This window comes from Suncus etruscus, chromosome 5, assembly GCF_024139225.1.
Source record: "Suncus etruscus isolate mSunEtr1 chromosome 5, mSunEtr1.pri.cur, whole genome shotgun sequence".
In the NCBI taxonomy this organism is placed as follows: domain Eukaryota; kingdom Metazoa; phylum Chordata; class Mammalia; order Eulipotyphla; family Soricidae; genus Suncus; species Suncus etruscus.
The window spans coordinates 122,528,374-122,553,014 of NC_064852.1; the positions used below are offsets into that span (position 1 = coordinate 122,528,374).

At 38.3% G+C, this 24,641-nt stretch overlaps 1 protein-coding gene and 1 non-coding gene across 2 annotated transcripts in view; both read left to right on the forward strand.

Annotated features, from left to right (window-relative positions):
* Positions 1-24,641, forward strand: part of ANKRD44 (ankyrin repeat domain 44) — a 342,805-nt gene that overhangs the window by 145,517 nt on the left and 172,647 nt on the right. The window lies entirely within an intron of this gene.
* On the forward strand, positions 19,355-19,461 carry LOC126010560 (U6 spliceosomal RNA). Its single transcript, XR_007496583.1, has one exon. It is a non-coding gene; the product is annotated as a U6 spliceosomal RNA (small nuclear RNA).

Consider the following 24,641-nt stretch of genomic DNA (forward strand, 5'->3'; position numbering starts at 1 on the left):
GCTCAGAAGTTGCTCCTGGCTTCTTGGGGGACCATATGGGATGCCGGGGGATCGAACTGCGGTCCGTCCTAGGCTAGCGCAGGCAAGGCAGGCACCTTACCTCCAGCGCCACCGCCCGGCCCCTTTTTGTTATTTCTTTAGACACTACATATCGACACACTTCACTTAAGCTGACACTTTGCCATTTCCATCCAGGTTGCAACAAACAGCAAAATTTCATGTGTGTAGAAATTGTTATTGATGTAGGACTTCGGTTAGCCTTTGATGACTTGGAATATGTCAGTTAGTCTGAGTTGGCTGATCTAGTTCTAAAATAAGATCCTTGATCTAAAGAGATAAATTCCTAAATGAGATTATAGTATTATTGGAAATGTGCAGGATGCGCCTTGAAGACAATGAAATACCAACTTTTTCCCCCACAAAGTATTTATTTTAATATACAATCATTGTAAGACAAAAAGGCTTCATTTTTTTAAATTTTTTATTTTATTGAAACAATTATGTTCAACAGAATCCTTCATAGATGAATTTGAGATGTACAGTGAGTCAGGGCCCTTTCGACCACCAGTATCAACCTCCCCCACCACTGGCCCCAGAGTGCATCCTATACCACCACCTTTTGTCCCCTTGCCTGCCAGGAAATACCTACTTTTATTTGCTAAATTGTGATGTATATTTTTGTGCATTGCATGGAACATATTTATGTTTTTATATGATATTTATATTATTTATAACATTTATATTTATTATATGATATTTATATCATAATTTAGTAGTGAACATGAAATTTGTGAGTGACTAGTTAAATAAATAATTTGGCATTTGCTTGAAACAATCTTGCTTTTTGTTGATGGGATCTGCCTGAAGGACATTTTATCACACTTTACTTCATAAGTAATATTTTTCAAACTTTAATATATATACACAGCACAGGTAAAAGTAAAAATACACAGCATAGGTAAAGTTTTTTTTATTAAATAATTTTTATTTTGACCAAAGTGGATTACAGATCTTTCACAGTAATATTTTAGGTACATAGTGACATAGAATCAGAGACACTCCCACCACCAATGTTATCCTCCATCCAACCGTTCCCAGCATGCATTCCATATTCCCCTTCTTTGATCCCCGGGCTGCTAGTATAAGTGGTCTCCTCTGTGTCTGGCTTGTTGTAGAATGAGTATCAATTCTGTTGTCATTGGCTTTGGATTTGGTGTTTAAGTCTGATCCATAGGTAAAGTTTTTTAAACCTTAATAATAATGTATATACATCAGCACCTTGAAGACTTTGTTGTTCTAGACTCAGTGCAAGAATGTTTAGAATTTGGGCAAATGAGTCACATTAAACTCACAAGAGAAGGTAAAAAAAAATGTATTAGCTCCCCTGAGCTCAAAAATTGGTTTTATCCTTCCTATATCAGAGATGCTTATATTTTTGGATAGTTTCTTTCATCATTCTAATGTCAAACAAAGATTGATTTGAGGAATCTTGAGTTAGAAAGGAAAAATTTTGTTCCTTAATTGGTACTTGCAAGAAGCCACAGGCCTAGTGGTGGCCTTTCCTTTGGAGACAGCATAGAAGAGTGGCTCTAAGGAGGGAATGTGTCACACGTCTGCCTGGCTTCTGCTGTGCCTCTGCTACTTCCCTGTTGTATTACTGTACAATTCTATTCTCAACTATAAGATGGGGATGTTCATCTTTTCTCTATTCTGAGTATAATCTATGGAAAATTATCAGGGCTGATGCTGGCAAACACACACACACACACACACACACACACACACACACACACAGAGTCCAGTCAATTTTAATGTTTCTCTATTTTAAGGACGATCCTTTTGATAGAATAAAGTTTTTATTTATACACAATTTTGTACACAGATCCTAATTCTGTGCTTAGATTCTTTTTTTTAATTTTTTTTATTTAAACAACTTTATTACATACATGATTGTGTTTGGGTTTCAGTTATGTAAAGAACACCCCCCATCACCAGTGCAACATTCCCATCACCAATGTCCCAAGTCTCCCTCCTTCCCACCCGACCCCCGCCTATACTCTAAACAGGCTCTCCATTTCTCTCATACATTCTCATTATGAGGATAGTTCAAAATGTAGTTATTTCTCTAACTAAACTCATCACTCTTTGTGGTGAGCTTCTGAGGTGAACTGGAACTTCCAGCTCTTTTCTCTTTTGTGTCTGAAAGTTATTATTGCAAGAATGCCTTTCATTTTTCTTAAAAACCCATAGATGAGTGAGACCATTCCGTGTCTTTCTCTTTCTCTGACTTATTTCACTCAGCATAATAGATTCCATGTACATCCATGTATAGGAAAATTTCATGACTTCATCTCTCTGACAGCTGCATAATATTCCATTGTGTATATGTACCACAGTTTCTTTAGCCATTCATCTGTTGAAGGGTATCTTGGCTGTTTCCAGAGTCTTGCTATGGTAAATAGTGCTGCAATGAATATAGGTGTAAGGAAGGGATTTTTGTATTGTATTTTTGTGTTCCTAGGATATATTCCTAGGAGTGGTATAGCTGGGTCATATGGAAGCTTGATTTCCAGTTTTTGGAGGAATCTCCATATTGCTTTCCATAAAGGTTAAAGGAGACGGCATTCCCACCAGCAGTGGATAAGAGTTCCTTTCTCTTGGGGCCGGCCTGTGGTGCTAGAGGTAAGGTGTCTGCCTTTCCAGCACTAGCCTAGGACGGACCTCGGTTTGATCCCCCGGCGTCCCATATGTTCCCGCGCATAGCCAGGAGTAACCTCTGAGCATCATCGGGTGTGGCCCAAAAACAAAACAAAACAAAACAAAACAAAAAAAAGAGTTCCTTTCTCTCCACAACCCTGCCAACACTGCTTGTTCTCATTCTTTGTGATGCCAATCTCTGGGATGTGAGGTGGTACCTCATAGTTGTTTTGATTTGCATCTCCCTGATGATTAATGATGTGGAGCATTTTTTCATGTGTCTTTTGGCCATTTGTATTTCTTCTTTGTCAAAGTGTCTGTCCATTTCTTCTCCCCATTTTTGATGGGATTAGATGTTTTTTTTTTCTTGTAAATTTCTGTCAGTACCTTGTATATTTTGGAGATTAGCCCCTTGTCTGATGGGTATTGGGTGAATAGTTTCTCCCACTCAGTGGGGGGCTCTTGTATCCTGGGCGCTATTTCTTTTGAGGTGCAGAAGCTTCTCAGTTTAATATATTCCCGTCTGTTAATCTCTGCTTTCACTTGCTTGAAGAGTGCAGTTTCCTCTTTGAAGATGCCTTTAGTCTCAGTGTCCTGGAGTGTTTTACCTACGTGTTGTTCTATATATCTTATGGTTTTGGGTCTGATAACGAGGTCTTTCATCCATTTGGATTTAACCTTCATACATGATGTTAGCTGAGGATCTAAGTTCAATTTTTTGCAGTGGCTAGCTAGTTGTGCCAACACCACTTGTTGAAGAGGCTTTCCCTGCTCCATTTAGGATTTCTTGTTACTTTATAAAAAAAATTAGGTGATTGTATGTCTGGGGAACATACTCTGAGTATTCAAACCTATTCTACTGATCTGAGGGCCTGTCTTTATTCCAATACCATGTTGTTTTGATAACTATTGCTTTGTAGTACAGTTTAAAGTTGGGGAAAGTAATTCCTCCCATATTCTTTTTCCCAATGATTGCTTTAGCTATTCTAGGGTGTTTATTGTTCCAAATGAATTTCAAAAGTGCCTGATCCACTTCTTTGAAGAATGTCATGGGTATCTTTAGAGGGATTGCACTAAATCTGTACAATGCTTTAGGGAATATTGCCATTGTAATGATGTTAATCCTGCCAATTCATGAGCAGGGTATGTGCTTCCATTTCTGCATGTCCTCTCTTATTTCTTGGCGCAGAGTTTTATAGTTTTCTTTGTATAGGTCCTTCACATTTTTAGTCAAGTTGATTCCAAGATATTTGAGTTTGTGTGGCACTATTGTGAATGGGGTTGTTTTCTTAATGTCCATTTCTTCCTTATTACTATTGGTGTATAGAAAGGCTATTGATTTTTGTGTGTTAATTTTGTAACCTGCCACCTTGCTATATGAGTCTATTGTTTTTAGAAGCTTTTTCATAGAGACTTTAGGGTTTTCTAGGTAGAGTATCATGTCATCTGCAAACAGTGAGAGCTTGACTTCTTCCTTTTCTATCTGGATTCCCTTAATATCTTTTTCTTGCCTAATCGCTATAGCAAGTACTTCCAGTGCTATGTTAAATAGGAGTGGTGAGAGAGGACAGCCTTGTCTTGTGCTAGAATTTAGAGGGAAGGCTTTCAGTTTTTCTCCATTGAGGACAATATTTGCCTCTGGCTTGGCCTTAACTATATTGAGAAAGGTTCCTTCCATTCCCATCTTGCTGAGAGTTTTGATCAAGAATGGGTGTTGGACCTTATCAAGTGCTTTCTCTGCATCTATTGATATGATCATGTGATTTCTATTTTTCTTGTTGTTGATGTTGTATATTACGTTGATAGATTTATGGATGTTAAACCATCCTTGCATTCCTGGGATGAAACCTACTTGATCGTAGTGGATGATCTTCTTAATGAGGCATTGAATCCTATTTGCCAGGATTTTGTTGAGGATCTTTGCATCTGTATTCATCAGCGATATTGGTCTGTAATTTTTTTTTCGTAGCATCTCTGTCTGGTTTAGGTATCAAGGTGATGTTGGCTTCATAAAAGCTATTTGGAAGTGTTCCTGTTTTTTCAATTTCATGAAAGAGTCTTGCCAGGATTGGTAGAAGTTCCTCTTGAAAGGTTTGAAAGAATTCATTATTAAATCTATCTGGGCCTGGACTTTTGGGACAGACATTTGATTACTGTCTTAATTTCCTCAATAGTGATGGGTGTGTTTAGATATGCCACATTCTCTTCATTCCATCGTGGAAGAGTATAAGAATCCAAAAATTTATCCATTTCTTTCAGGTTTTCATTTTTAGTGGCATAGAGTTTCTCAAAGTAGTTTCTGATTACCCATTGGATCTCTACCATATCAGTAGTGATCTCTTCTTTTTCATTCCTAATACGAGTTATCAAGTTTCTCTTTCATTCTTTATTAGTTTTGCCAGTGGTCTATCAATCTTGTTCATTTTTTCAAAGAACCAACTTCTGCTTTCATTGATCTTTTGGATTGGTTTTCGGGTTTCCACTTCGTTGATTTCTGCTCTCAGCTTTGTTATTTCCTTCTGTCTCCCTATTTTTGGGTCCTTTTGTTGAGTACTTTCTAATTCTATGAGCTGCGTCATTAAGCTATTCAGGTATGCCCCTTTTTCTTTCCTGATGTGTGCTTGCAAAGCTATAAAATTTCCTCTCAGTACCACTTTTGCTGTGTCCCATAGGTTCTGATTGTCATTGTTTCTAGGAAGGTTTTGATTTCCTCTTTGATTTCATCTCGGACCCACTGGTTATTCAGTATTAGGCTGCTTAACTTCCAGGTATTAAAGTTTTTCTTCTGTGTCCCTTTGTAGTTCACATATAATTTCAGGGCCTTGTGGTCAGTGAAGGTAGCCTGCAAAATGTCTATCCTCTTGATATTATGGAGGTATGTTTTGTGTGCTAGCATGTAGTCTATCCTGGAGAATGTCCTATGTACATTAGAGAAGAATGTTATCCAGGCTTCTGCGGGTGGAGTGTCTTGTATATATCTACTAGGCCTCTTTCTTCCATTTCTCTCCTCAGGTCTAGTATATTCTTGTTGGGTTTCAGTCTGGTTGACCTGTCAAGTGTTGACAATGCCATGTTGAGGTCTCCCACAATTATTGTGTTGTTATTGATATTATTTTTCAGATTTGTCAACAATTGTATTAAATATTTTGCTGGCCCCTCATTTGGTGCATATATGTTTAGGAGAGTGATTTCTTCCTGCTGTACGTATCCCTTGATTAATACAAAATGTCCATCTTTGTCCCTTACAAATTTCCTAAGTATAAAGTTTGCATCATCTGATATTAGTATGGCCACTCCAGATTTTTTATGGGTGTTGTTTGCTTGGATGATTTTCCTCCAGCCTTTTATTTTGAGTCTATGTTTGTACTGACTAATCAGGTGCATTTCTTGTAGGCAGCAAAAGGTTGGATTGAGTTTTTTGATCCATTTAGCCACTCTGTGTCTCTTAACTGGTGCATTTAGTCCATTGACATTGAGAGAAAGAATTGTCCTGGGAGTTAGTGCCATCTTTATATTAAAGTTTGGTGTTTCTGTTGGTCAGTCTTGTCTTAAAGTAGGCCGTTCAGTTTTTCTTTTAAGAATGGTTTTGAGTCTGTAAAGTTTCTGAGCTGTTGTTTGTCTGTGAAATGATGTATTGTTCCTTCAAACCTGAAAGTGAGTTTTGCTGGGTGCAGTATTCTAGGCGAAGCATTTATTTCATTGAGTTTTGTCACTATGTCCCACCACTGCCTTCTGGCCTTGAGTGTTCCCGGTGACAGGTCTGCAGTAAATCTCAAGGATGTTACCTTGAATGTAATTTCTCTTTTTGATCTTGCTGTCTCTATCTGTGGGATTCGTCATTGTGACTAGGATGTGTCTTGGGGTGTTTTTTCTGGGGTCTCTTTTAGTTGGTACTCTTTGGGTATGCAGGATTTGATCGCATGTATTCATTAGCTCTGGTAGTTTTTCTTTAATGATGTTCTTGACCAGTGGTCCTCAAACTATGGCCCGTGGGCCATATATTGTATTTATATCTGTTTTGTTTCTTCATTGCAAAATAAGATATATGCAGTGTGAATAAGAATTCGTTCATAAGTTTTGTTTTTACTATAGTCAGACCCTCCAATGGTCTGAGGGACAGTGAACTGTCCCCTTGTTTAAAAAGTTTGAGGATCCCTGTTGACCATTGATTCTTCCTGGAAATTTTCTTCCTGGGTCTCTGGGACTCCAATGATTCTTAAGTTGTTTCTGTTGAGCTTATCATAGACTTCTATTTTCATCTGTTTCCATTCTTTGAGTAATTTTTCCATTGTTTGATCATTTGCTTTAAGGCTTTTTTCAATTTCTTCTGCTGTATGGAATTGTTATTCATCTCATCTTCCAGTGTACTAATTCTATCCTCAGCTGCTGTTAACCCATGGGAAAGCTCAACCATGTTTTTCTTCAATTCATCTACTGAGTTTTTCAGACCTGTTATTTGACCTGAAATTTTAGTTTGAAGTTTTCTGATTTCTATCTTTATATTCTCTTGATTCTTATTAGTGTTCTCTTCTATACTTTCTTTGAGTTCTTTGAACATCTTCCATATTGTGACTCTAAACTCCTTATCTGAGAGACTGACTAGTTGGTTGGTCATGTTCAAGTCATCAGAGTTGTCATCATCATTCTCTATGTCTGGCGCTGGTCTGTGTTGTTTCCCCATTGTCACAATTGTATTGTGGGTTTTTCTACATGTTGTGGTTGTATTCACTGGCTAAATGATGTGCATGGCCGGGAAGCGAAGCTTCCCTTCCTGGGCTTGTAAACTCACCTCCAGGGAAGGCTCCAGGGAAGGCGAGCCATCCGCAGATGAGCCACACACAGGATGAAATCAGGCTGAAAATGGAGCACAGCACAAAAGACAGGCTGATAGGGGTGCTGGCATCTGAGTTCCAGCAGAGTTCAGGGTCTTCCCCTTTCTAGTCTTATAAACTCACCTCCAGGGAAGGCTCCAGGGAAAGCGAGCCATCCGCAGATGAGCCACACACAGGATGAAATCAGGCCAAAAATCTAGATTCTTATAATATAGCTTTCTCTTCCAATTTTCCTCTTTCCATTTGGTGCTCTTGTCATTTTATGATCTTCAGCTGAGAACATGGATCCTGACTCATTTTTCTTTATATATCTGGAACCTATCAGAGGTCTGGCTATAATCAAAACAGCTCTGACAGTGTTTATAGTGTAGGTGCCTCACTTTTGATCCAAGAAGTATTGCAAAGATGTGAGCTAGCTTAGAACAATACAGGTTCCAGTTGCCATTTTCAAAACTTTCAGAGACCTCTGGGTAGTGCAGTGTGTAAAGAAGGTGCTAGAGTGTTGGGGTAAGGGAGAGTATTTTGAACTGGAACATTTATGATTCTTTTAAACAAGGTATGCTAAAATGTACCAATAAGTTTTATGCTACTAAAATTTGAAGATCATGTCAAAGAATCATTTTATTTTTATTTATTTTATTTTTTTAATTTTTTTGGTTTTTGGGCCACACCCGGTGGTGCTCAGGGGTTACTCCTGGCTGTCTGCTCAGAAATAGCTCCTGGTAGGCATGGGGGACCATATGGGACACCTGGATTCGAACCAACCACCTTAGGTCCTGGATCGGCTGCTTGAAAGGCAAACACCGCTGTGCTATCTCTCCGGGCCCCATATTTTTATTTTTAATATCGTTATATAAACACCTTGATTACAAATATGATTGTAGTTGGGTTTCAGTCATGTAAAGAACACCCCCCTTCACTAGTGCAACATTTCCATCACCAATGTCCTTAGCATCCCTCTTGCCCACTCAACCCCAGTCAGTGCTCTAGACAGGTTTTCTACTTCCCTCATTCATTCACATTGTTAAGATAGTTATCACTGTAGTTATTTCTCTAAATGCACTCACCACTCTTTGTGGTGAGCTTCATGTCGTGAGCTAGACCTTCCAGCCCTCATCTCTGGTCTCTGAGAATTATTGCAAAAATGTCTTTTATTTTTTTAAAACCCATAGATGAGTGAGACAATTCTGCGTCTATCTCTCTCTCTTTCTCTCTGACTTATTTCACTCAGCATAATAAATTCCATGTACAAGAATCATCTTATTTTTATTTCAAACTTCTCTTCACAGATTTATCACAAAAATGATTGAAATGATAGCTGGAGCTATAGCAAAGCAGTAGGGTGTTTGCCTTGCATGTGGTTGACCCAGGATGGACCTGGGTTTAATTCCCCACATCCCATATGATGTCCCTCCTCTCAGCCTGTCAGGAACGATTTCTGAATGCAGAACTAGGAGTAACACCTGAGTGCGTCCAGGTGTGGACAACCCCCACCAAAAAAAAAAATAATTAGAACCCTTCTGTTCATTCAATTAAAAGTTGAATTATTGAGATTACTTACTTTAGGTGTATTATCTGAAAGAATTTTAAGTTTAAAAGCTGTTCGTTATGAATACTCATAGTTGCCATTAGACATTTTTTTCCTAAGTTCTAGGGTGCATGGTTAACACATAAGCCAGTCCTTCTCTAGTGATACTACCCCAGATTGTAGGTTCTGGTGGGATGCTCCTTGGAAAACTCCCATAGTCAATTACTTGGTCCATTGTCTCTTAGAACCAGAACTATTTTTTTGTTTAGGTTCTCTGGTATTCCAGGGATCTTTCTTTGTCTTTAGACTTCTGGTTGCAACTCTCTATTCCAAGCTGTTCACAGCTTCTGACCTATGGAAATGTAGATGCTTCATGTTACTCCTCATAGAACATTGTGTTCGCTCCACCTTCCTGTACCCCGACTTGATACAAGTGGCTGTTGCACTGATTAGATTGTTTACCAAAGCTGAAAGGCTTGCCTGGTCAGCTCCTCTGTCAGAAGACACCTCCCACAGTGCTGAGCTTGTTTGGATTTAATTCATCTGTACATCTCCAGTCATAATACTTGGTACAGAGGATGTTGATCTGGCTCTAGGACATATTTACCCTCTTCTAGTTTGGATGGTGCTATCTTGATTACCCTGGAATTTAGGTGAGACTCCCCACCTCTGTCCCCACCCTTTTTTCTCTCTTTCCTCATCCCCTAGCCAGAATGGTCACACCAGGAAAAGAGTGAACTATGAATTAAATACAACTGGCAACAGCTGTCAAGTGCTAACTATATACTAGCAACTGTGCCAAGGGCTTTATTATAAAACATCATCTCATTGCACAAATACCAGGAGGTAGGTATTATTATCCGCATTTATAAATAAAGAAATGGAGGTTCAGAGAAAGGTCCAGTAACTAATCTGAGGCCCTGATGCAGAATTTGAACCTTGCCTTTTTGACTCTAGAGCCAACAGACTGAATATCCATTCTTGAAGGTGGTGAAGAGCCAAGGTAGACTCTATGAAGTATATACACGGTGATGGGGCTACAGAGGAAAAAGATCATGTTGGAAAGATGCTGGAGAGTGTGGGTATATCTAGTGTGTGATAGTGGTGGAGAACTTGAGGAAGAAGACAGGTTTAGATTAGAAGTAGGCCTCACTCAGGAGTGGCTTGGGGCAGGAAAAACTCAATGTTCTGGACCTAGGGGAAGTTCCTGGACAAAGGAGGGAAGGCAGTGGGAAGTCCCATAATCCTGTCACTGGATGTATTTTATGATCACATAGCAAATGGACCAGTCTCCTTGCTGGCTGAGATCAGCTTCATTATGGTGCCTGCTCACTCTTCATTCCTCTACTGAAGAGCCAGTGAGGAGGAAAATGACTCTTCAGAAGTTGCTGTTCAGTGGGGGATGCTTGAGGTGCCTGATCTGATAGTGAGGCCCTCTCTGCTTTCTTGTCACACTGACCTGGAAACCCAGTAGCCTAATGGCTACTGTCCCTGACATATCAATTTATGCTTGCCCACTCTGTGAGTGACCTGTTACTACTTACATCCCACCTTTGCATCAGAGGCCATACTTGAGATACCTTGAAGGTTGTAGAAAATCCCCACCCAGTTTGGAAAAGTCCACTCCCCACTTTTCCCCCTTGAACAGAGTTTCCCAAGGAATTTTGGTCTAACAACTAAACGAAATGGTTAAAATTTATGGGTTTTTGGGCACAGGTCATAGCATACCCATGGAAAAATAATTTTTTTCTGGGAAATTATCATAATTATTTTGTGGGGAGGGGTCCAGCCCAGTGGTATTCAGGATTTACTCCTGGTACTCAGGGATCACTTCTGGTGGTTTTTTTTTTTTGGGGGGGGGACCATATGGGGTGCTACAACCTATGCCAACTGCATATAAAGCAAACACCCTACCTTTGTACTGTCTCTCTGGCTCCAGCTTCTGGGAAATTCTTAAAGAATTAAATAAAGTTGAAAACTGCCTATGATTGTGCTTTCCTTTTTTTTTTTTTTGTTCTTTCCAAAGCCTCTTGTGGGAATAATCCCCACACTGTATTCTATTCTACCATTTCCTTTTAAGAAATAGGTAAAAACAAAACAAAACAAAAAAAAAAAAACAGAAATAGGTAAAAGTTCTCCATCAGCCATGCTTCTCACAGCAGTGGGCCTGCTCTGGCCTGTTAGTGAAGATTTACCAACCTGCACCTTCTCTTTTCTATGATTCTGGTCCAACACCTTGACTTCCTGTGTCTAGAATGATTCCACAGTCATTCTGTTTTCATGTCAACCTCTCATCATTTCACACTCAGGTTTGAGGTAGCCAAAGAAAACTAAATAAAATTTTCACATTAAAAAAATAATCACTTTTGCTTTGGTATCCGTGAACTAGTAGTTTTGTGAACATTCACATCTTATTCCAGGTTTTATTGTGGTAAAGGCTCACAGAAGCTAGAATTCCCCGATAGGCATCAGTCTTCAGTGTAAGGGGATCAAGGAATCTTTACTAATCAGCATTAATTATATCCTAACCTTTAAGGAACACATAGTACCTTCTTACCACCTTCTTTGTTTTCCCTCACTGGCTAAGATTAGGTGCAAAACCAAAGATTTAGTAGTCTTGGGGGTGGTCAGAAATCTTTGCAGTAAGACAAGTTCTCTTTGTGATGGACTGAGTTGCTACCTTTAATCAAGATTAGAGATTAGCTAGACTTGAACAGTCATAGAATCCACTAAAGTCATACTCTTTGGCATTCTTTACCCTTCATAGACAATCAGTACTCTGGCACGAAGCCTGCAGGCCTTTGCTTAAATGCATTGTTATTAGGTTTTTTTTTTTTTTTAATTATTACTATTGTGGAAACTACTCCTATTGGATACTCTGCAGTGCTTTGTGGCCATGCAGTGCCAGGGATTGAATGCAAGGCCTCATACATGCCTGCACAATGTTCCCTGCCAATAAGTCCTGTTTCCCAGTGCAGAAAATAAAAGCCAAGACCTCACACACGTGAGACAAGTGCTCTATACTTGGGTCATATCTCTGGCCCTTAAAAAACCCTTTTCTTGGGCCAGGAGAGATAGCACAGCAGTGTTTGCCTTGCAAGCAGCTGATCCAGGACCAAAGGTGGTTGGTTTGAATCCCGGTGTCCCATATGGTCCCCCGTGCCTGCCAGGAGCTATTTCTGAGCAGACAGCCAGGAGTAACCCCTGAGCACTGCCGGGTGTGGCCCCAAAACAACAACAACAAAACAAAACAAAACAAAAACCCAAAAAAAACCTTTTCTTTCTAGTTTGGATTTCAATATAGATAGAGTGTAAGATAAATCAGGACATTCTTTCTTTAAAAAATTTTCCCCCAGATATCAAATACCTATTATCTGCCTGATTAAGGTGCTAGAAATATAGGCTATTCTGTGGGGCCCGAGCAATAGCACAGGGGAGTAGACTATTTCCTTTGCATGAGGCTGACCCAGGCTTGATCCTTGCCTCTCATATGGTCTCTTGAGCCTGTCAGGCATGATTCCTGAGCACAGAGTCAGGAGTAATCCCTGAGCAAAAACTGGGTGTGGCCCCAAAACAAAATAAAACTAAAATAAAACAAGAGTTTCCTGCTCCAATCCCAAGGCCTTGTTCATGGGAGACTAACAGTCAGATAAGAGAGAGAAAAGAGAGAAGTCTACAAACCAGGGGGAGAAGTGGGCTAATAAACAGAGGAGGATTCAGAGCAGAAGACATTTGAGCTAAAAGTTAAAACACTTTTAAGTGTTCTTTTGGTAAAGAACCCCACCCCACCCCCCAACTGGGAGCTCATTTTGGAACTTCAAAATTCTTTTCTATGTTATACCAGATGTTCTTGCCTTTTCTCAAGCTCTCTTGCACTGTGCTCAACATCTTAAAGCATCACACTTCAATATTTCCAGATGCCTGCAATTTCTTTTGTGAACAGGAGGTCACAGTAGCCAATTGCCTTTATATTGGTGAGAAGTCAGAAGAAGATGATTAACTTCCTAGCAGTAAGGATTATAGATTCTTAAAAATAGAATAATAATGTGAGTGCAGCAATAGTACAGCAAGTAGGGCACTTGTCTTGCACGTAGGTTCAATTCCTAGCACCATAGATGGTTCACCCAATTGATTTTCTGAGCATAGAACAAGAGCTAGAAATAAGTCCTGAGCATTACCAGGCATGTTCGTCCCCACAAAATTAGGATAATAAAAAAATAATAGAAATACATTCAGTGTAATGAAGTTGTTAAATTCTATTGTTCTGTGGCATTCAGAGAGGAAGAATCTAAATACAATGCTACAGTTAGGATGGAAAGAGGAATTGTATCAGGCTAGTCATACTAACAATCGAAATGTGTTTTCTTAGGAGTGAAGCTGGGTGTGAGGATTAGAAGATTATCATGACATTAAGGATTAAAGGGAAGACAATATCATGCTAACGAACTCTCCAGATGGATTCTGAATGAGGATGTAGTCTTGAGGAGAGTTCGCACTGTGTTTGACATGAAGCCCAGATTGGAGGTGGTTATGTAGGAGTTGTAGCCCATCAGAGGGTTTCATTGCAGGGCACAAATGGCTATAGTCCCTTCTCCAAAGGAAAATGAAGGCTGATGTGTTCATGGCCTATCTTGGATCTGTTCTGACACATGCTCAAGAATGACACACACAAAAAATCTCAAGTCTTAGACAATCAAGAGGTGATGCCCAAGAACCCTATTTTATTGTATTCTTGTTCTCTTTTGTTATCTTTTTATTGTATAATTCAATGGAGACACAACTTTCTAGAATTTAGCATGGATCATGTTTAGAAGTCTATTTGAGAATTCAAAGTCATTCTCTTTCAAGGATGTATAAGCCTAGTAGAGAAAAGATCATGTTTGTAAGTAAGCAAACCATAATAATAATTATTATAACTAAATAATTTAGTGTTTATTCATTGAGGAAAGCTATTTACTTTTTGATTTTGAGTGCATGAGTATTTTAGATCTTTAGGAAAATGCTCTCATTCTTGAGTTTTGAATACAGACTGTTCAATATGGATCCCCAAATACAAGCAGAAAAGTACTGATCTAGAAATACAAAGCAATTTCAAGTTGGGTTGGGTAAAAATAGACTTTAGAGTTCAAGTTTATGAAGATATAATGCATCTTTGGTGTCTTTGTCTCTTTTGGTTGTTCTCTAGTAGATGTAGGCTAACTTTTAATTTTCCATGGAGGCAGAGATATGTATTAGCCAATAAGTGTGGCTTTGTAACCCTCTCAAAATGTTGGGGATCCTCACATCAGTCTGTAATTAAGGACTTGTGAAGCCTACACTGAGCAGTTTTCCCTCACTGCAGAGTGTCGCTTAAAGAAACCACAGGGTGTCTTTATTAATAGCACAGGGTGTCTTGGGCTGAGCAACTCTCTGGTCAGGAGTCAGAAATGTTTTGGGTTCTTAGTAGGGTTTACTTGGTTTGAAGGTCTTCTGCTTTGGTAATAGAGAGAAAGGGAACAGTATCCAGACTCCCAAGGCAGCTCCTGTTTGTCTGCATGTTATCAAGATTTGATTCTGTAGAGTTGCCTGGATTGGCTGATAAAAGAGAGTTTGGAAGCAACAGGAATACAGATAACCTGGGCTAGGATTTAGAGCCTCTGAGGTACAGGTATTTAGAAGAAAAATTTCACTGTAAGTTCTATGAGATAAGAATGAATCTGGAAGGCTCCATTCTGGATATTAAAGAGGCTCCAGTTGTTACCTCTGGGTTGATGTAGGATAAGAGCCAATGGCCAAACCCAGGAAGCTGTTACTTCTGGGCATAGAAGAACAGGCAGAGTTCTGAGTTTAGGTTGCTCTGGGGTGGTAGCATCTGCCCTGTTGTGGTGCTCAGTATAAATCTTTAACAGTAAAACTTCCTTCAGAAATTGTCCTCATCTCTTTGTTTTCTAATAAGCTAAAAAATTTAGGGTGAGCCATAAAGACATTAGAACTTCTGAGACATGTTAATATAATAGTGGGAAAAAGAATATTTATTGACTCTCTAATTTGTGCCAGTCTTCATTTTACAATAACAGAAAATGATGGATCCAGTCTTCATTTTACAATAACAGAAAATGTGTTTCAGAGATGCTGTTTTATCTGCCTAGAGTCAGATCATGAATGGCAGAGATTCCAAATAAGGTTATTCCAACTTCAGAATCTGCATTCTTTTGGCCACATGAGGGAAAGTGGTTGGGAAACTTTGAGAAATTTCTAGAAATGAACAGAAACAGAGAGCATCCTTTAGCTGAGAGCTGTATCCAGAGCAGGCATATTTAAGGATGGACATGATACTGCAATTGTCTATTCTAGTCAATATGTTTCCTTTGTGTGACCAAAGGGTCAACTGGCCACTAATCAGTTAAACTCTGGACATCTCTAATGCCTTTCTACTGAAAATATTTTATAGTTCTAGTTTTTCCCTCCTGAGAATTTGATTATTTACTGAGAACATTTCTTTCTTGTTAACCTTTTAGAGGTGTGACCACCTAGCAGCTGCTTTCTTCTTAATCTTTCATAAGTAAAAGATAATTTTCCAACATGATTTTCTTAGTTATTGTGTCTCATATTGGCCATCTATGTTTATTTATTTTATTTACAATTTTAATTGAGGGCCTATGTTTTATAGGCTATTAATAATGATTCCTCATGCATATAATTCCAACACCACAACCATCACCAAAGTATCCATGTGTGTTTTTCTAAAAATTGATTCAAAATCATGAATAAAGGACAGTGAACCTAGTTGGGGCCCTCATTGAAACTAGTTTTCTTGGGCCCAGAGAGATAGCACAGCAGTGTTTGCCTTGCAAGCAGCCGATCCAGGACCTAAGGTGGTTGGTTCAAATTCCGGTGTCCCATATGGCCCCCTGTGCCTGCCAGGAGCTATTTCTGAGCAGACAGCCAGGAGTAACCCCTGAGCACTGCCGGGTGTGGCCCAAAACAAACAAACAAACAAACAACCCCCCCCCCCAAAGAAACTAGTTTTCTTGCTGCTTAGCTCATGGTACCAAGAATAGTTCCAATCCATGGGCTTCCTTATATAAACTCAGTGGTAAGCATTCCCACTATATGCTAAGAAAAAGTTTCTTTATGAAAAATCTGTTGAATACATGCATTAAATTGAAAGATATGGCCTCTTGATTTAATTGGGTATGGCTCTGAATCAGGGGATTGCTCTGAGGATCTGCTTTGGTTTTCATCAGAAGCTCTTGATTGTCTTTGCAGTAGGCGGATATAATTACGACTTCATTTGGCAACAATAGTCAAGTATCTCAGGCAGTTTTCCATTTTGGAGAACCCTGTTTCATGCTCTGTTTCCTGGCCAAATGATATCAGGGATAACAGGGCTGCTCAAGTGGGTGTTCGCTGTATCCAATTTCCCAGGTAGAGACGGCTCTGAATGCTCTTCTCTCTTGGGAATCTCTGGGTACTGTGGTGAGATTACAAAGGTTTGTGACAATCCAGTGCTGACATGCTCCATTTACAGATAATCTATGACCAATTAATTCACTGTCCTATTTGCACTTAATTTTCTAGACTTACTTCCTGGGCCCTTACTCAATATTTGTCAAAGATTTCATATAGGAAACAACAATGTTTCAAGGGACTTTGACTTTGACTTTGACAAAAATATTGCTTGTACCAAATTTGATTTTTATGACTTTAATTTAGTAACGCAGCCTTTTGTTGGGGTTGGGGTTCACATCTGGCAGTGTTTTGAGGGCCCTTTTGTGCATGGGATCAGACCCTAATCTCCCACATGCAAATCATGCACTCTAGTTCTCTAAACATCTCCCTGGTCCTTTTTTGACTTTTACTTGGTGGTGGTGGGGGCCACAAATAACAGTATTTAGAATACTGGGGTATATGTAGATCCTATTTCAGAGATTGAAGCTAATCAGCTGTGTGCAAGGCAAGCACCTTAACCTCTGTGTTATCTCTCTGGCCCAAAATATTTAGAGGAATGGATATCCTTCCATTTGTTTATGGGCCATACCCAGTGGTACTCAGGGCTTACATAGGCAGTACTTGGTAGAACCAGAATTGGCTGCACATAAGGCAAGTGCAACCTGTATTTTATCTCAGGACCCACAATTCATTTTTTTAACCCTCTCCATCACTTTTATGTCTATATGTGAGTAGGACATGAGTTGCCCTTGAATATTTGCTACTTCTTTTCTCTCATTAATTGAATTGGTCTTGTTGCCATGGGGGCATTTCCCCAGTCATAAATATACCACTTTTTACATTGTATAAGAGTGAATTTGTTTGAATTGCATTTATATAGTTTTTAAAAGTTTTGTTGAGATATAATTGACACAAAAGAATAGCCAGATTTAAAATATGTGATTTTCAAACTTTTTATATGTCTACATTGATAAAACACTAACCATAATTGGGCTAATGAACATATTCCTGTCCTCAAAAGCTTCCTGTGTTCTTTGTTATCTTCCTATTTCTATCCCTCTCTCTCCCAGTCTCCTTAAGCACCAATTATTCTCTTCTTTGCTTTATATATGTGGTGGTATTTTCTAGAATTCTATGTAAATGAATTCTTATAGAATATTTATAGTTGTCTGAATGTTTTCACTTAACATAATTCTTTTAATTTATCCATTTGTGACAGAGCAGTAGATCATTCATTTTAAATGCATAATAGTGTTTCATTATATAGAAATGCCATAATTTGTTTATTCATTTATATGTTATTGGAAATTTAGATTGTTATAACATTTTGATTTATCATAAATAAAGTTATAATGTGAAAGGTTTTTTTTATGAAAATATCTTTTTATTTCTCTTGCACTAATACCCAAGAGTAGAACTTCTAGGTCATAAAATGGAGCTATTTTAAGTTTTAAAGGAATTGTCAAGCTGCTTTCCAAAATTGCATCACTTTATGTACTCACTAGCCCTGTTTGACTATTACAGAGTTTTCTCATTCTTACCAAAAATTGATACTATTAATCCATTTAATTTCAGTCATTAAAAATTGAGTAATGTAATTTAAATTTGTATTTTCCTAATGATCAATGACATTGCATCATTTCATGGTTTATTTCATGACTTATCTCATATCCATTTATCTTCTTCTGTGAAATTTCTTTTCAAATCTTTTTCCTATCTTTTTTGGGGGGGGCCACACCGATGACCCACAGGGGTTACTCCTAGCTGTGTGCTCAGAAATTGCTCTTAGCTTGGTTTGATGCCAGGGGATCGAACCACTGTCCATCCTAGGCTAGCGCCAGCAAGGCAGGCACCTTACCACTCCATGCCACTGCTCCGGTTCTATCTTTTAATCAAATTATTTGTTTCTATATTAGTATCATTTTTTTGTTTGTTTGTTTTGCTTGTTTTTGGGCCACACCCAGCAACACTCAAGGGTTACTCCTGGTCTGTGCTTAGAAATCACTCCTGGAAAAAAAAAAGAAAAAAAAGAAATCACTCCTGGTTGGTAAGGGAGACCATATGGGGTGCTGGGGATTGAACTTGGGTCCATCCTGGGTTGGCACATGCAAAGCAAACACCCTACCACTGTGCTATCGCTCCACCCCAATTTGTGCATTTTGAAAGTATTTCTGTATGTATTTTACATAAAATCTGATATGTATTTTAAAATTATTTTCTTCCATTTGATGGCTTTTCTTTTTATTTGTTAGCAGTGCTTTTGAAGAGCAGAGTTTATTAATATCAATGAAATACAGTTTATCAGTTTGTTCCTTTATAGGTCATCCTTTTGATGTTGTATCTAAAACACTTTTGGCTAACCAGAGAGTGCAAGAGATTTTTCCTAGACTTTCTATGGAAATTTCCTAACCTTAAGATTTATTTATGCTTTCTCTTAATTTAAATTTTGTCTAGCACAAAAGAGAGAAGGGCTAGAAGTTACAGCTCACTTCATGAAGCTCACCACAAACAGGGATGAGTTTAGTTAGAGAAATAACTACATTTTTAACTGTCCTAATAATGAGAATGTGTGAGGGAAATAGAAAGCCTATCGAGAGTACAGGCAGGGGTTGAGTGGGGAGGAGGGAGATTTGGGACATTGGTGATAGGAATGTTGCACTGGTGATGGGTGGTGTTCTTTACATGACTGAAACCCAAACACAATCATGTATGTAATGAAGGTGTTTAAATAAAATATATATAAAAAAGTAAAAAAAAATTTGTCTAGAGTAAAAAGTATAGACACAAACATTTTTTGGTGCATGGATATGTAATGGGCTCTTTTTACCAATGAATTTATTGTATCTTTAAAAAATATTAGGTTGTCATGCTTGCTTCGGCAGCACATATACTAAAATTGGAACGATACAGAGAAGATAAGCATGGCCCCTGCGCAAGAATGATACGCAAATTCGTGAAGCATTCCATATTTTTCGGTGATGGGAACCCCCCTGATTTTATGTAAATATGTACCCATAATATTATTGTCAACAATATGTAAACCACTATGATCAAAATAAAAATTATATGAAACATATTAGGTTATCTCTGTGTATCTTGGTTTGATATATAATACTTTTGTTTTGTTTTTGGGTAATGCCTGGCAGTGCTCAGGGGTTACTCCTGGCTCTATGCTCAGAAATCACCCCTGACAGGCTCAGCGGACCATATGGGATGCCAGGACCTGAACCACCATCCTGCATGCAAGGCAAACACCCTACCTCAATGCTATCTCTCCAGCCCCAATATATAACACTTCTGATCTCCATTGTTTTATAATGTCTTGCAACTAGGTAATGTTAGTTCTTCAGCTTTATAGTTCTTACCCATATATTTATTTTACTTAAAAGAATTTTGTTCTGAATCTTCAGTATTCAGGCATAGTTACAAGTATAATGATAACTTTTGTTTTATTTACCAAAGGTTGTAACTGTCCATAGAATCAGCAAGAGTATGAACAATAGGGCCTGGAGAGATAGCACAGCGGCGTTTGCCTTGCAAGCAGCCGATCCAGGACCAAAGGTGGTTGGTTCAAATCCCGGTGTCCCATATGGTCCCCCGTGCCTGCCAGGAGTTATTTCTGAGCAGACAGCCAGGAGCAACCCCTGAGCACCGCCGGGTGTGGCCCAAAAACAAAAACAAAAACAAAAACAAAAAAGAGTATGAACAATAGATTCAGTCTTTTTCTGAGTCTTGGTCTGCCACTTAATATTGTCTCTGATTAAATTACTTATCTCAAACTATAAAATATATATAACAATAAAATAATGATGAGAATATTTACCTTGTAATATTGATTTAAGAAAAAAATTAAAAATATCTCAGATGTAATTTTTGCTTATTATATATATTTTTTGAAATTGCTAAATTATTCAATATTCAGTCACCTGTGGAAAAATTAAAATGTACTTGGTTTTCTCATTTTTTAATTTTATCTTCAAACTAAAGTTGTTTGAATAATTATCTTTTAGCTAATGGATACAGTTTTCAAATGTAATTGGAACAGTTTTTGCTATAGCATTACATAAAAGTACTAATGTTTGTTGCATATATAATACTAGTAGAGAATGGGAGAAATAACACAGGAATTAAGATGCTTGCCTAGCATACAGCTGATCATGCTTCAGTTTGTATAATTTCATCTGGTTCCCTGAACACTTCCAGGAGTGATCCCTGAGCACAGAGCAAGGAGTAAGCCCTTGCTTGGCACTGTGGGGTGTGGACCCCAAACCAGAATCAATGACTAAATAACAACAGGGTGATGATTGTTTGTGGTGGTCTATAAGGAAAGAGATTAGCTGTTATCTTTGAAGTACAGAAAACTCAAGCCAAGGAAAATCTAGTTTTATATACAAACCTATTTAGGATTAAGACAATAATAAATCTAAATGTTTCCATTTTGACAACATGAGTTAGATTATTATCTGATACGTGTAGTTAAATATATAACTTCAGTTTTCCTGTAAAACGTGCACATTTCATAAGAAAAAGGACATAATTGGTGCCAGAGATAATACAGCAGACCTGGATTTGATCTCTGGCAACTTTTAAGGTTCCATGAGCCCACTAGGAATGATCCCTCATTGCAGAGCTAGGAGTAAACTTGAGCTTACTCAGGTATATCCTGAATACATCTAGGTATGGCCAAAAAAAAAATATATATATATATGAGTAAGGAGAGAGCAAGGGAAGGAAGTAAGGAGAGTGAGAGATATAGAAATAAGGAAAAAGAGCTAACTTATTACTAATAGGACTGTAAATTGGTGTAACAACTTTTAAGATCTACTCAACAATGTCTAATATAAATCACATATAAAGTTCAAGATCTAGCACTTCCTTTTCTTGAATCACCTCTACAGTTGTTTTCAAATATTGCACAACTAAACAATGAAGTGTTACATTAATTTGCAATAATGAAAACATTGAAATAAGACTAACCTTGCCCCACCATCTTTCTTTGTCTTTCACTAGCTTGGTCTCTGTCTCTTCTTTCTCTCAAATACACACTAACTCCTCAATTTATTTTCTGAACTGTTTCCAAGTCACAGTACTCAGGGCACTTTGCTCCTAAGCTACTTTTAAAAATGAGTTCTGCAGCAGATCTAGAAAAAAATTTAAAATTCCAAATGTTTAGTTTGCAGGTAGTAATACGTGAAGCTGTTATTTTCTGTACTTTGTGTTTGTAGGATGTTAACACTTGAAAGTAAACATAAAAAAAAAACATGAGGTTTTTCTTCTTCTTATACTCTGAATTCCTCACTTTGACTATGTATCAAAACGACCTCATTACTAATTGTAAACTTTGATACTCCAACTGATTAAAAAAACCAGGCATTTTTCTCTTTTTACATGTTTTTGGTTCTTCTTCACATGATCTGAAGTATCTCTATGGTACCTGTGTGTTGTGAGTTTTTTTCTTTTTTTAGACATCTTTCTCCTCCTGATCTCTGCTCAATATCAGTTTAAGCTCTTTGGACACAAGCTGTCATCTCTTTCCTTGCTGTTTTGGGATTAGTGGGAGCTTGGATTGATGTTTGGTGCCTTATGTATTTCATGACAGGAAGGCTTTGCAGGGCTTGTTTTCTTAATACTGTTCCATCTGCCTGTCTTGGAATGCGAGATATTTATATGTAGGGAGGGATGTTTGTTTTAGTGTATGACAGATACTTAAAATGAAGATTAGATCATGCTCTTCTGAGAATTTCCAAAGCATGTAATAAACAGCTCTAAATCTTCAAAAAGGAGGCTGACAGTGCCCCTTCAGACTAGCCAGACACACAGTATTTTTAAATGCCAGGATGGGCTTTCTGCCCAAATCAAGTTTTGAGTGTACTGACTTCAAGTTCCCCTTTTCTTTCATCTGCACTTTGATAAACAGACGATAGAAACTTCCTCTCCCGGTCTATCTATGACATAGCGTAAGTTTGGGTCAGACGCTGGCTGGCTGTGTATGTCTGACTATTCATAGACAGGGAGAGTTTACCCTTCTTCCTTGTGGAGAAACCTGGATTTCTTTTCTGATGAGAATTTGTTTGTGGAGGATGTTTTTGAAAACAGAAGTTCTGGGTAATGGAAAAATCTTTTTCCTTCTTCTTAATTTTTTTTTAATTTAAAGAACCATAGTTTACAAAGTTATTAATAGTTGAGTTTCAGGCATTGTTTATTTTAACAATCCCACCACCAGTGTTAACTCCTATCACCATTGTTCCAGTACTCTATCATTCATTCCCTAACCTCCAGCATCCTCTCCCACCCCGTCTGCCACCTTGGCAGGTGCATTATAAAGTTCAGTGGCTGCAGCTTAGATCTCACATTTTTCAGTGCTATTGAATCTGAGCTTTGGATGTAGAGCTGGACCACTCTCCTGCATCACCAGTATAACCCAGGCCCCAACCTCTATTCCCCCATTATTTCCTTTCTCACCTTCTTTCTTCCCACCTTGATTCCTTCTCTTTTCTGTCCTTCTTATCCCTAGGCAATGGAGTCAGGGGTGATCTAGGCATTCCTTCTTTACTACATTACATTTTTTCATCCAGTTATTTTAGATACCACAGGTGAGATCACCCTGCGTTTGTCTTTCTTCTTCTGGCTTGCTTCATTCAACTTAGTAGCTTCCGGTTCCAATCAGATTGCAGCAAATCGCATGATTTCATCATCCTTGCAGCTAGATATATGCCATTATGTATATGTACATCATCTTCATAACTCATTCATCTGTGTTTTGACATTTAGGTTGGTTCCACCTCTTATACTATGGACAAAAATGAATAATGTTGTGCATATAACCTTTTGAATGAATGTCATGTCCTTGAGGAGATAAACAAAAGTGGAATTTCTATGTTGGATAGCAGTTCAATTCTAAGTTTACTGAGAACTCTCTCCCCTACTGTTTTCCACAGAGATTGAACTAGACAACATTCCCACCAGCAGTGGATGAGAATTTCTTTAGTACCACATCCTTGCCAGCATAGATTGTTCCTATATTTTTGATATAGTGGCATAAAATGTTATCTCCTGGCAGGCATGGGGGACCATATGGGATGCCAGGATTCGAACCATCATCCTTTCTGAATTCGCTGTGTGCAAGGCAAACACCCTAATATTGTGCTATCTCTCCAGCCCCTTGTTGTATATATTTTTGTTTGTTTGTTTGTTTGTTTTGTTTGCCGGGTCACACCCGGCAGTACTCAGGGATTACTCCTGGCTCTGCACTCAGAAATCGTTCCTGGCAGGCTTGGCAAATGCCCTACCTCCATGTTATCTCTCAGGTCCCTGTTGTATATATTTTATGACTGTTAAGTTCTTTTGATTTTTTGATTCCTTAATCATTATATAATGTTCATGCCTATTATTACCACTTTTGTTTTGAAACATATTCTTTATCTAATATTAGTATATCAATATCTAATTTTTTTGTTTTTGTTTTTGGGCAACACCTAAAGCTCAGGCGTTACTCCTGGCTATGTGCTCAGAAATCGCTCCTGACTTGGGGGACCATATGGGACTCTGGGGGATCGAACTGCAGTCCATTCTAGATTAGTGCATACAAGGCAAATACCCTACCACTTGCCCCAATCCCTAATTTTTTAAGGCATCTATAAGCCTAAAATTTGTTATAGTTTTCTATTATTTTTTTTTACTTGGAACTTATATTTATTATTGAAGCTCTAATGCGTCTTTTGTGAATAACCTGAGGTTAAGCTTATTTACAACCATCTGCCAGAGGCTGCCTCTGTGAATTTTGATTGTTAAATTGAGCCATTGTCACATAGTGAAATTATTGCTGTTAAATAATTTATTGCCTTATTTTTAGGAGCCTCCAAAATGGTGCAGGGGGAGAGTCTATAGGGCCTTTCCTGGCAATTCTTGTCTAATTGGGCCAGAGAACTCCATGTGAAGGACTAAGGATACCTTGGCCACTACGAGGATGCTCAGTCACCACACCCAGCATTGTTTAGCTGCACCCAGGAATATGTTGGTACTATGTGGTGCCAGAGGTCAAATTGGTATTGGATGTGTGCAAATCTTCAAACACCCTTATGCCAACACCTTATTCCCTGTTATTGTTAATTATAGAAGGATTCTGGGTGTTCTTGCCATTTCCTTTGTTTCTT